The following is a 14,109-nucleotide window of genomic DNA, read 5'->3' as shown; positions in this document are numbered from 1 at the left end:
TACAGACGGCCTGGATTGGCGAGAGCTTTCATTTGTGTCATATCCATATGCCTAACAATGAGCATGCTTATTTCTCACTATTTATACCATCCTTTTATCTATCTTTGTCTTCTCCCTTGACCGTTTCCACCTCCCCTAGTCAGCCCCCTACATTAAAAATGAATAGAATAATATATAATTGGATAAGCCATATCGTTAGTATGTATGTGTATATACATGAACAAGCATAAATCTCTTTCAACTCAGAAAATAAGTATATATCAATCTTTAAGTTGAGAATCTTATATTGAAAAAGGGAGCTATGTTTAACTTTTTTTATCTAAATTTTCATAATATCTATAAATCATTGTACATGGACTTAGTCATAAGCTCCAACCTTCTAGAAGTTTTCCAGAATAGAACTTTATACAGGCACAAAAGGACAGAAAGGTCACGGTAACCCTGTTGATTATGTTGCTTCAATAACGTTACTTTACTAAACTGACCGATTTCTCTGGTTATTTTAATAATTTGAATTAGTCATTACATACTTTTTTAAGTTGCATTTTGATCAACCTGAAAGGACTGGCTGTCTCCTTTATTGACACATTTCCTAGTATAATCATGCATCACATATTGACGTTTTGGTCAATGATGGACCACGTGTATGACAGTGGCCCCATAAGATTAGTACCATATAGCCTAGGTGTGTAGTAGGCTATACCATCTAGGTTTGTGTAAGTACACTCTACAATAGTTGCACAACAATGAAATTGCCTAACAACACGTTTCCCAGAACGTTTCTCCATCGTTAAGCCACACGTGCCTATATACCTCTTTTACTTCTGGCACTTAGGCAAATTATTGACATTCAGCAAATGTGCATTTAATGTAAATTTATTGTATAATAACTAAGTTTGTCTAATTCTAAACAGTAGTCAGTGATTATGTGGACAAAGAAAACTTTGTTCCTCACATCTCATCCACCAGAGTAAAGAAAGAAAATTACACGTAAGGGAAAGTTTTGTTTCCAACCAATCTGTAGTGGAGTCCTTTTCCCATTGAGAACTAAAGGAGTAAAAGAAAAGTAAAAGAAAAAAAAGCAAATATTTAACAGCAATAATGGTTTGCAAAATTTAAAAAAATAGACTTTTTGATTGAAGCCAGATACTTTGAAAAGTGATCTAAAATATTTTGTGACTACTGCATAGTAAAAAGAGTATAGAAAAGTCCACCAATTGATAATTATAATTATGATTGCATCTTTTTCTCTATCTAAATCTTTTCTTTAATCTTTTTAAAATTTTCATCCCCACTTTTTGTAAGTTTGTTAAACTTTATATTGAATCAAGACTATGCACTTTTTAAAAAAAATCTTCAACTAGAGTTATAAACATATTATCAGACAAGTAAAAAGAAAAACCACACCAATATCACCCTTTTGAAGCACCCTCAATGAACCTCTCCCTCTACTGAACAGCAACATAAGAAAGATATCAGTATAAATTCAAAGCACTGATACAATTTCCCCACAAAAATGGACGAAAGTGCCTCAGGAACCGGTATTTTCTAGAACAGAAAAAATATACAAATCTGTTTTGTCCTCTTTTCACCACTATTTAAAATTATTTTATTTACCTGTTAATATTCTAAACTACATATTACATCTGCTCAGCATGCAAATCACTGGTTTCATTGAGTACACATACTTATTACATATTCTGGTAAATAAATGAGTTAATGAGCAAATGCATTAACAAAGGAATAAGAGTGGTAATTTTAATGAAATTAATATTTCAGGTTATCTTTACGAACACTACTAGAATATAGCCAGAGAATATAGTCTTGCACCACTATTGCAAAAATACATAAAGAGTTTTAGACATTTAGCATCTTTCAACAATATAATTTTTAAAATCCAATTTCCAGTTCTGCATGTAGGGAGCTTGGAAGTCACCGCTACATCCTAACAACAAATAAAAACCTGAACAGACCGAAAACTCGACAACTCATTTTGGATGTATACGAGAGGACAGGACACGGAGCAAACCGTTGCCCCAAGACTGGAGAAACAGGTGAGTACGGGGAGTTGCAGCTTCCCTGAGCAGACGCAAGAATAGAAGCTGCCATGGCAACCCGTGCCGGGGTAGCAAATCCTGAACCGGGATTGATAAATTGCTGCAGGCTCAGCGTGAACAACTCCAAGAGTTAAAAACTCCCGAGCGAGCCCGTCATAGGAGGACCCCCACAATATTGTGGGATTATCTCTAGCAGCTCAACCAGGTTCTCGCAGTAAATATCTGAGAAACTATCTCCTGAAGCTTCTGGCGGGGGGAGGGGTAAAGGAACCACTTGGAAATACTCCAGAGCATTCTGTACTTCTTATTAAAGACTGCCTTTAGGTGAAACCAGTAAACCAGAGCCTCACCTGCTGGGTATTATCAGAGCCTAGCTCACTCAGGGAAGTAAAATGCCCAATTCCAACTGGCTCTAGCTATCCTGTCCCACCTAAGGGAGAAGAAAAGAACTGAGGAACACTTGTGAAGTTCACGTCCAGAGGCAAAGGCTCCCTAAAAGACTGGGACCTAATCATAGGATTACAGAATGCTTCCCCTACCCCACCATCTCAGCACCATATTACTCAAGGCCTATTTGGAGCAGTTCTTTTTATCCAGTAAATTATGGCTGGCTATCAAGAAAAAATTAAAAGACATACTAAAAGATAAAGGTAAAAAAAAGACTATTTGAAGAGGCAGAGCAAGCATCAGAACCAGACATGGCAGAAATGTTAGAATTATCAGACCTAGAATTTAAAACAACTGTGATTAATATGCTAAGGGCACTAATGGATAAACAGCACAGCATGCAAGAACAGATGAGCAGGGGGCTGCCCCGATGGCAGCGGTTCAGTTCGCATGCTCAGCATTGGCGGCCCGGGGTTTGTCGGTTTGGATCCTGGGCGTGGACCTACACACCCCTCATCAAGCCATGCTGAGGTGGCATCCCACATAGAGCAACTAGAAGGATGCACAACTATAACATACAACTATCTACTAGGGTTTTGGGGAGAAAAAAGGAAAAAAGGAGGAAGATTGTAGCTCAGGGCCGATCTTCCTCAAAAAAAAAAAAAGAAGAGATGGGCAATGTAAGCAGAGAGATGGAAATCGTAAGAAAGAACTGAAAAGAAATGCTAGAGATCAAAAACAGAAATGAAGAATACATTTGATGGGCTTATTAGTAGACTGGACACAGCTGAGGAAAGAATCTCTGAGCTTGAGGATATATCCAATAGAATCCTCAAAAGCTAAAAGCAAAAAGGACAAAGATTAAAAAAAAAGAACAGAATATCTAACGACTGTTGGACAACTACAAAAGGTATAATTGGAATACCAGAAAGAGAGAAAGAAACAGAAGAAATATTTGAAATAATAATGACTGAGAATTTCTCCCAAATTAATGTCAGACACCAAACCACAGACCCAGAAAGCTCAGAGAACACCAAGCACAATAAATGCAAAAAAATGCCCATGAATTTAGGCATGTAATTTCAAATTATAGAAAATGACAGATAAAGAAAAAAACCTGAAAGAAGCCAGAGAATAAAAACACATTACCCATAGACGAACGAAGATAAGAACTACATCTTTCTCCTCCTCAGAAACCATGGAAGTAAGAAGAAAATAGAGTGAAATATTTAAAATGTTCAGAGAAAAAGAAAAACCATACCAACCTAGAATTCTGCACCCTGTGAAATTATCCTTCAAAGCTAAAGGAGAAATAGAGTTTCTCAGACGAATAAAAATTGAGGGAATTTGTTGCCAATGGACCAGCCTTGCAAGGATTGTTAAAAGAAGTTCTTTAGAGAGAAAGAAAATAATATAGGTCAGAATCTCAGGTCTACGTAAAGAGCATTGATGATGGAATAAATGAAGGTAAAATAAAAATTTTTATTGTTCTTATTCTTATTCTTAATTGATCTAACAGATAACGGTTTGTTCAAAATAATAATAGCAACAATGTATTTGGTTATGTATTATATATGTGCTTATATATAAGTGAAATATAAAAAGTACTCTTAAAACTCAACAATAAGGGGCCAGCCCCATGGCTTAGCTGTTAAGTGCCGTGCTCCGCTACTGGCAGCCTGGGTTCGGATCCTGGGCGCGCACCGACGCACCACTTGTCTGGCCATGCTGAGGCAACATCCCACATACAGCAACTAGAAGGATGTGCAACTATGACATACATCTATCTACAGGAGTTTTGGGGATAAAAAGGGAAAAAAGGAGGAGGATTGGCAATAGATGTTAGCTCAGGGCCGGTCTTCCTCAGCAAAAGGAGGAGGATTGGCATGGATGTTAGCTCAGGGCTGATCTTCCTCACACACACACACACACACACACACACACACGAAAAAATCTCAACAATAAGAAAACAAACATCCTGCTTAAAAAATGGGCCAAAGACCTTAACAGACTCCTCACTAAAGAACATATACAAACATCAAATAAGCATATGAAAAGATGCTCCACGTCATACGTCATTTGAGAAATACCAATAAAAGAGCAGTGAGATAGCACTATACACCTATTAGAATGGCCAAAATCCAGAATACTGACAACACCAAATGCTGACAACACCAACACTGGTGAGGATGTGGTACAATAGGAACTGTTACACATTGCTGGTGGGAATGCAAAATGGTACAGTCACTTGGGAACACAATTTGCCAGTTTCTTACAAAACTAATCCTACTCTTACTACGTGATCCAGCAATTGGACTCCTTGGTATTTGCCCAAAAGTGTTTAAGCTTATGTCCACACAAAACCCTGCACAAGATATTTATAGCACTTTACTCATAATTGCCAAAACTTGGGAGCAACCAAGATGCCCTTCAGTAGGTGAACGGATAAATAAACTGTGGTATATACAGACTGAGATATTATTCAGTGCTAAAAAGAAATGAGCTACCAAACCATGACAAGACATGGAAGAACCTTAAATTCATATTACGAAGGGAAAGAAGCCAATCTGAAAAGGGTACATAGTATATGAATCCAACTATATAACATTCCAGAAAAAGCAAAACTATGGAGAAAATAAAAAGATCAGTGGTTGCCAGGTGTGTGGGACCAGGGAGGATGAATAGGCAGAGAACAGAGGATTTTTAGTGAAGTGAAAATATTCTGTATGATATTATAATGGTGGATATATGTTATTATACATTTGTCCAAACCCATAGAATATACAGTAGCAAGAGTGAACCTTAAGTTAAACTATGGACTTTGGATGATTAGGATGTGCCAAAGTAAGTTCATCCTTGGTAAAAATATACCATTCTGGTGTGTGAGGCTGATAATAGGGAAGGCTATGCACATGTGTGGGCAGGAACGATATGGGAAATCTCTGTACCTTCCTTCCAATTTTGTTGTAAACCTAAAACTGTTCTAAAAAAATAAAATCTTAAAAAAAAATTTAATCAGCCTATTTCCCTTTTCCTTGACTTATTTGTATTTCTTCTACTCTAGCCATTGGCCATTACATTAAATGCCGAATCTATAAATCACATGGCTTTTTGATATTTTACAATCGTTATTGAAATATTTATTTATTACTCTTATCTTCAAAACTGTTTATGCTACCTTAGATTTTTCCATGGAAATATTTTCAACATTTAAAGTCAAAATTCTTAACGAGATATCTAAAAACCCAATATCTGATCAAAGTGATTGCATTCAAATTTTTTTTTCTTTTTTAAAAAATTGTGTTAACTTTATTTGAAGTAAATTGTAGGATACATTCCATTTTTATATAAAATTTATATGTATATTGTTTTATATATATATATATATATATATATTTTTTTTTTTTTGTGAGGGAGATCAGCCCTGAGCTAACATCCATGCTAATCCTCCTCTTTTTGCTGAGGAAGACCGCCTCTGAGCTAACATCCATTGCCAATCCTCCTCCTTTTTTTTTCTTCCCCAAAGCCCCAGTAGATAGTTGTATGTTATAGTTGCACATCCTTCTAGTTTCTGTATGTGGGACGTGGCCTCAGCATGGTCGGAGAAGCGGTGCGTCGGTGCGCGCCCAGGATCCGAACCCGGGCCGCCAGTAGCAGAGCGCACGCACTTAACCGCTAAGCCACCAGGCCGGCCCTATATTTTTAAAAAGAAAACAAATATATAAGTTTTTCTGTTGTTTTATATATATATCATATATATTGGATGTTGCCTTAACATTTTAATATAAAGTTTATATATTTGAATTAGCTAGCATTCTGAAATAGTTTGTGATTTGGGATGTTAACACAAAATTACTGATAAAGGGGCTATGTTTTTTTAAGTGATATCTGTATGTAAAACTACAACACTAACCGAAAAATTTGCTCAGAAATACTTTGTTAGTGAATATCTAGATGGTGACAGATGACACCAGTGTAAATGCTACCATTTGCACATTAATAATAGTATAATCGTTAGCCTTTAACAAGTCCATTATGTCATACAGTTTAGTCCTAAACTATTTGTTATCCCTATTTGAAGGCAAAAAACTGGAATAAGATCCTCAAAGATGAGTGTGCATACACCACTAAGAAATTTACTAATCAGATAATTTTTTCCTTAAAATATAGAATTGAATATTTTAAAGGCTCAAGATAGACTTGTTCAATGCAATTCAATTGGCTACAGATAACTGACCTACTAGTTTCATTTACATCAAAAGTGAACAAATTATTGAATTGACCAAAGATTCACACTTGCTTATTAAGACTGTCTTAAATCTGAAATAGGGAGTGTATGTCAGGGGACACTTACTTTTTACTGTAAATCTTTTGAACTAATTATTTTTTGTCTTGTTTATGAATTACTTTGAAAAATAATTTTTTAAAAATCCTCAGGCCCACCTCAAACTCAGAATTCAGTATACATATATTAGATATTTATTTATATATATGTATAATGTTGTTTAGGGATTCTATGACAGCTGGTCCTCAAATAGGCCTTTAAGAACTATTGTCATATAAAACAGCAAGAAGTCTGAGATCTGAGAGAAACTTGAATACTTGCTGTACTCTTGTTTCTAGTGGGATTTGACTGATTTAGGACAGTGTCTCTAAATCAAGAGTTCGAGGATGTAAGATTAATGATTTTTAATTAACACTTGAATGCACCTGTATGAGGCCACAGGTAAGTCAGATATTTGAGAAATATGGCTTACTATCGCATAGAAAAATAATTGGAAAAAATACCCACTATAACAGATAGGTCCCATTTGGTGATGCCAAGTTGACGGGGCCACTGCCTCTCTGAGACAGTTCATTTTTTATGGTAAGGATTAGTTATTCTCTATAAAACTAGATCTCAGTAAGTCATTATAATGGAGCAAGGCAGTGGTGCAGATAATCCAAAAACATTGAAATTTTCAAACACAATTTGTCCCTGACTCTGGAATAGCTTGTCTGATATATTTTTAAGACTTTTCTTTCTAATTTCACTTGTTTGAAGATGCCCAAATTAGCTTGCATTTCCTAGACACGGTCACTGACAAGGAATTTCAGTAGATGTTGCTAGACCAGTCTCTGCTTGCCTAAATAAGAGAAAACCTCGCTCAGATGATCTACAGGGAACAAGAAATTGTTGACTATATTATTCTTCTGAACCCTTAATATTATATAGATATCACTCAATGTGAGCTGCTACTGGTTTTGTAGCACTTTCTTCCAAGGAGGTCAAGGTTGACAATACATATCACAGAAATAATAGGCTTGCAATTAATCTCTGGCAGTAAAGAAAAGACAGTGGCACTCCTGTGATCTGAGCTGGGGACACAAAACCAATTATGTGATTTTTCATTTTTTCTCCAAGAACTCATGAGTGAGATCCTGGTAAAGAAAATGTGTAAGTGATCATAAAACATTATGAATCCATGTTGAGTAATTGTTAAGGTCATGGGCTTTGGACAGTGCTGTGCACAGATTTCAGTTTAAATAAGTTATCTCCTCTGTCTACATCTAGGTTTCCACATCTGGAGAAAAGTAATTAAGAGAGTATTTACCCTATAGAGTTATTTTGAGGATCAAAGGAGATGAACCTATAAAGCATTCAGCATTTTACCTGTCCAATAGTAAGTGCTCAGGAAATACATGTTATTATTAGCATTTGTATAAATGCTCTGAAGATGTAAGAGACGGACTTGTGTCTCCTGGGCAAGTTGTGACAGAAAACATAACACATGAATTAAGTTTTGAATGATAAATAGGAGGTTTGCAAATGAAGATGAGAGAAAGGGCATTGAACTGGGAAAGCACCATGTAAAATGTGTGACAGAAATTGGTGTTCAGAAAAGTAAGTAGTCTGCTGTGGTTAGAGTGTAAAGTGTATAAATAAAGGAATAGAAGGAAATCTGCCTCTCAGATAATAGAAAGATAAGAAGATAAATAGAAAAAACGTGTACAGTATATAAAGTATGCATGGTAGAAAAATATATCCATGTGCTTGTGTGTACCTGAATAGTTTTAATATATATTGTGGCAGAGAAAATGTTACATGTTTATGATGCCAAGTTTATTATCCACAGGGTGACTACATCTTCCAGCCTCCCTTTCAAGTAGCTTGAGACCATGTGACTCAGTTCTGTAGGTGAAAGTGCTGAAACATCATCGACTCCTAGCCTGTAAAAACATCTCTCATAATCCTCCAGTTTTCTCTTCCCCTGCCAATGTGACCTTGGAGGCCAACAATGACAGAGCTTCACCTCTCCAGCCTATAACATTGTAGGCTGAAATAAAAGCAAAAATAAGACAGAACAGAAAATTCTTTATCATGGAAAGTTCGAACTTTGCCATTTGTAACAGCTAGCTTACATACACACAAACACACACACACTCCTTACTAATGAAAAAGGTACAAAATTTTCTAGGTTAATATGTTTTTAAGAATTCATAAATCTTAACAAAATAAGGGTGCCCATTTTCACCACTGCTATTTAACAATCATACTGGAAGTTATAGCCAGAGTAATTAGAAGAGAAAAAGAAATAAAAGGCATGTAAACTGGAAAAGAAGAAGTAAAACTGTCTCTAAGACACAGATGACATGGTCCTATACGGGTCCTATATATAGAAAATCCTAAAGAATTCACAAGAAAGCTACTAGAGCTAATTAATGAATTTAGAAAAGTTGCAGGGTACACAATCAATACCCAAAAATTAGATGCATTTCTATACACCAGCAATGAACAATACAAAAGGAAATTAAAAAGCAATTCCATTTATAGTAGTATCTAAAAGAATAAAATACCTAGGAATAAATTTAGCAAGTAAGTGAAAGAATTGTACACTGAAAACTACCTGACCTTGCTCAAATAAGGTAAAATAAACCTAAATAAATGAAAAGATATCCCATGCTCATGGATAAGACTTAATATTGTTGAGATCAATAATACCCAAAGCTAGCTAAAGATTCAATGCAATCTCAATCAAAATTCTGGTAGCCGTTTTTGCATAAATGGAAAAGCCGATCTTCAAATTCATATAGAACTCCCTGGGGCCCTGAATAGCCAAGACTCTTGAAAAAGAAAACCAAAGTTGGAGGATTTACACTTCCTGATTTCAAACCTTACTACGAAGTTACAGTAAACAAAACAGGCTGGTACTGGCATAAAGATAGACATATAGACAAATAGAATAGAACTGAGAGTTCAGAAAAAAAAAAAACATACATATGGTCAATGGATTTTTGACAAGGGGGCCACGTCCACTCAATGTAGAAAGAATAGTCTTTTCAACAGATGGTTCTGGAATAACTGGATTTCCACATGCAAAAGAATGAAGTTGGAACCCTACCTCACACAATATAAAAAAATTAACTCAAAGTGAGTCAACAACCTAAATATAAAACTAAAACTGTAAAGCTCTTAGAAGAAAACATAGAGTAAATCTTCATGACCTTGGATTTGGCAATGGATTCCTAGATATGACACCAAAAGCATGAGCAAAAATCAAAGATATATTAGACCTTATCAAAATTAAAAACTTTTATGCATCAGAGGACATTATCAAGAAAGTGAAAGATAATCTAAAGAATGGGAAAAAATATTTGCAAATCATATATCTGATAAGGATTTATATCTGGAATATATAAAGAACTCCTACAACTCAACAACAAAAAGATCAAGAATCCAATTAAAAAATGGACAAAGGACATAAATAGATATTTCTCCAAAGAAGCCATAAAAATGACGATTAAGCATTTGAAGAGATGCTCAACATTATTAGTCATTAGGGAAATACAAATCAAAACCACACTGAGACATCACTTCATACCTACTTAGGAAGGCTATAATAAAAAAACCAGAAAATAACAAGTGTCAGTAAGGATGTGGAGAAATCAGAACACATATCCAATGCTGTGGGAATATAAAATGGTGTGGCCTCTGTGGAAATGATTTAGTGATTCCTCAAAAGACTAAATATAGAATTACCATATGACCTAGCAGTTCTGCTCCTAGGTATATACCCAAAAGAACTGAAAAGAGGGACTCAAACACATATTAGTATGCAATTGTTAATTGCCGCATTATTCACAATAGCCGAAAGGTAGAAACAATCCAAATATCCATCAATAGATGAATGGACAAACCAAATATAGTATATTCCTACAATGGAATATTATTTAGCCATAAAAAGGAATGAAGTTCTGATATATGCTGTAACATGTATGAAACTTGAAAACATAAAGCGCAATAACTCAGCCACAAAAGGACAAATATCGTATGATCCATTTATATGAAATATCTAGAATAAGCAAATTCATAGAGACATACAATAGATTGGAGGTTACCAGGGTTTAGGGTGGGGGGTGGGGGTGGGGAAGGAGTGGAATTATAGCTTAATGATTACAGATATATTTGGGGTGATAAAAAAGTTTTAGAAATAGTGCTGATGGTTGCAAATTGTACACCCAAAAATGGTTAAAATGGCAAATTTTATGTTATATATATTTTATCACAAGAAAAAAAAGAAAGAAAAATCAAACAGAATCCCTAAATCTTACAGCTCCATATACTCATAGTAAAGAAAATATTTTTGAAAAATATGAAAATTTGACTTCTCTATTACTTTGTCCAATAACAGAATTGCATTCAAGTGGATTTAAGTCAACCTGCTCGTATTGTTATCATTTATTGTATGTAGCACGTATGTGACAATTGCATTTTAAAATTGTAAAAGGTAGACTTTTTTTCATTTCCTCTAACTTATCTCACTATTGCAAAGCAACTTTTCTGTATATAGCAATGTCTTTTAAAAATGCAATTCTAAAATTATCCTTATTGTAAATATATGAATACCTGGGAGAGGGAGAGATTTTTCTCAAGAAAAAAACTATTAAAAATAACTCATTCTATAAAGTTGTAGATACAAAACAGAAAAAACAATAGATCTTCTATATGTCAATAGTGATCAATTAGAAAACATAAAACAAAAAAAAACTATTACATTCAGAATAGCAATGATATGGCTTAAAGATTAGGACCCTGCCCCTCTGCAACTGCTTGGCTTAGATGCCCATTATCAATCTAGATGTAAATATGGTTCTTCTCATATAGTACTTGACCTTCTCCCTCTGACTTAAGTAATAGATAATAACAACAACAAACAAACACATAGAGACAGAGATTGGATAGGTGGTTACCACAGGGGAAGGGGGGAGGGGGGAGGGTGAAAGGGATGATTAGGCACATGTGTGTGGTGATGGATTGTAATTAATATTTGAGTGGTGAACATGAGAACATAATGTAATCCATGCAGAAATAGAAGTATAATGATGTACACGTGAAATTTATACAATGTTATAAACCAATGTTACCACAATAAACAAAAAAGAAAAAAAAATATATGATTCTCCTCTGACTGGAATACTCTTCCTTGTAGCTATCCACTGCCTCTCCCTAAATAACTTCTGCTTGTGTTTTTTTCATGTCTCATAGGTGACTTTTTTCAAGGAAGACTTCAACGTTATCTAACCTATCATTTGTTTAGGGGTCTCCTCTGTGCTATCGGTCCATGCTGTCTTCTTGTTTAATTATCTCTCTCTCACACTACATATGCTTTACCAAGGTAGGTACAATTTTGCTTTGATCCTATACTCTCCTATACATCCTTAGCATGAAAAAGAGTATCTGGCATATCATAGCTGTTCAACATAAATATTTGTTGAATAAATATGTTATAAGATGGCATTAAAATCTATGAGACTTACATAAAGAAAATGAAAATTTTTACTAAGAAACACATGGTTATGAATGGAAGTTCTCAAAATTCTAAAGATTTTAATATTTCCCAAATTAAATTACATGTTTGGTGCAATTTTAATCACAATTGATGTGATCTCTTCTGCAGGTAATATAAAGTGTTTATAAAGTTTAACCAGAAAAATAATAATTTTGTAATATTATTGTTAATAAAAAGTTCTAACTCTATTTTTGAAGGGAAGGTTAATAAATATGAGTGGAGACTTGCCCAACCCAATATAAAACACCATAAAGTTAAATTAACATATTTACGATATTTAATCAAGAACCAAAAATATATCAATGAACCAGAATATTAGTAGTACAGAAACAAACATTGTGCATAAAAGAATTTATATTATTGCAATTATTTAGAGAAAGAAAACTATTCAATAAATGGTATTATGTTAACAGGTAATTAGTTAGCAAAATATTAATAATATTAGTGAATTATTATCTATTCCTGCATAACCACAAAGTTACAAAATTACTGGCTTAAAACAACAAACATTTGTTACTTCATAGAGTCTGAGCGTTAGGAGTCCAGACACAGCTTAGCGGGATACTCTGCTTCAAGGTCTCTCACAAAGTTGCAATAAGTTGTTGCCAGGCCTAGGGTCTCTCTGAATGCCGGGATGGAGAAGGATCCACCGCCAACTTATGTCATTGTTGGCAGGATTTAGCTCCTTCCTGGCTCATGGCCAGAGGCCATCCTCCATTCCTTGACATGAGAGCCTCCCCAACAGAGGGACTTGTTTATCAAAGCCAGCAAGGGAGAGAGTGTGCTGGAAAGGGAAAGTCAGAATCTTTGGAACTTGAAAACACCAATGCATAAAGACACATGCACCCCTGTGTTCATTGCAGTGTTATTCACAATAGCCAAAACTTGGAAGCAACCTAAGTGCCCATCAAGGGATGAATGGATAAAGAAGATGTGGTATATATACACAATGGAATACTACTCAGCCATAAGAAATGATGCAATCCAGCCATTCGTGACAACATGGATGGACACTGAGGGTATTATGCAAAGTGAAATAAGTCAGAGGGAGAAGGTCAAATACCGTATGATTTCCTTCATTAAGCAGTAGATAATAACAACAATAAACAAACACGTAGAGACAGAGATTGGATTGGTGGTTACCAGAGGGGAAGGGGGGAAGGAGGAGGGTGAAAGGGATAATTTGGCACATGTGTGTGGTGATGGGTTGTAATTAGTATTTGGGTGGTGAACATGATGTAATCTATGCAGAAATAGAAGTATAATGATATACACCTGAAATTTATACAATGTTATAAACCAATGTTACTGCAATAAACAAAAAATTAAAAAAAAAAACAAGAATCTTTGGTAATCTAATCACGGAAGTGACATCTCCTCAACATTCTGATATTCTATATGGTTAGAAGCAAGATATTTAAGAGGAGTGAATTCTACAAGTCTGTGAAGGTCAGGAGGCAGGTCATTTGGGCCATTTTATAAGCTACCTACCACAAATAATGATGATTATGATAAGTAGAAGGAAAAGGGGGGGGAGGAGAAAGAGGGGGAGGGGAAGGGGAAGAGGAAGAGGAGGAGAGGAGAAGGAGAAGGAACAGAAGAAGTTAGACTTCACTTCCTCTTTCAGACCTAAATAAATTCCAGACGAATGAAATAGTCGTATTTTTAAATAAATTAAGAGACAGGAAATCTAAGTTAATTGTTTTTTCACTATTATAACAGAGGACTTTCTAAACATGTAAGCAATAGACAGGAAAAGACTGATGTATTTGTCCACAATGTAGATATATGTAAAAAGATAAGCTGGAAAAAATATGATAAATGCAAATAAACTG

The sequence above is a fragment of the Diceros bicornis genome, chromosome 4, assembly GCF_020826845.1.
Source record: "Diceros bicornis minor isolate mBicDic1 chromosome 4, mDicBic1.mat.cur, whole genome shotgun sequence".
NCBI classification, from domain to species: Eukaryota; Metazoa; Chordata; class Mammalia; order Perissodactyla; family Rhinocerotidae; genus Diceros; species Diceros bicornis.
The sequence above is the reverse complement of the archived record's forward strand: the minus strand, read 5'-3'. Positions refer to the sequence as shown.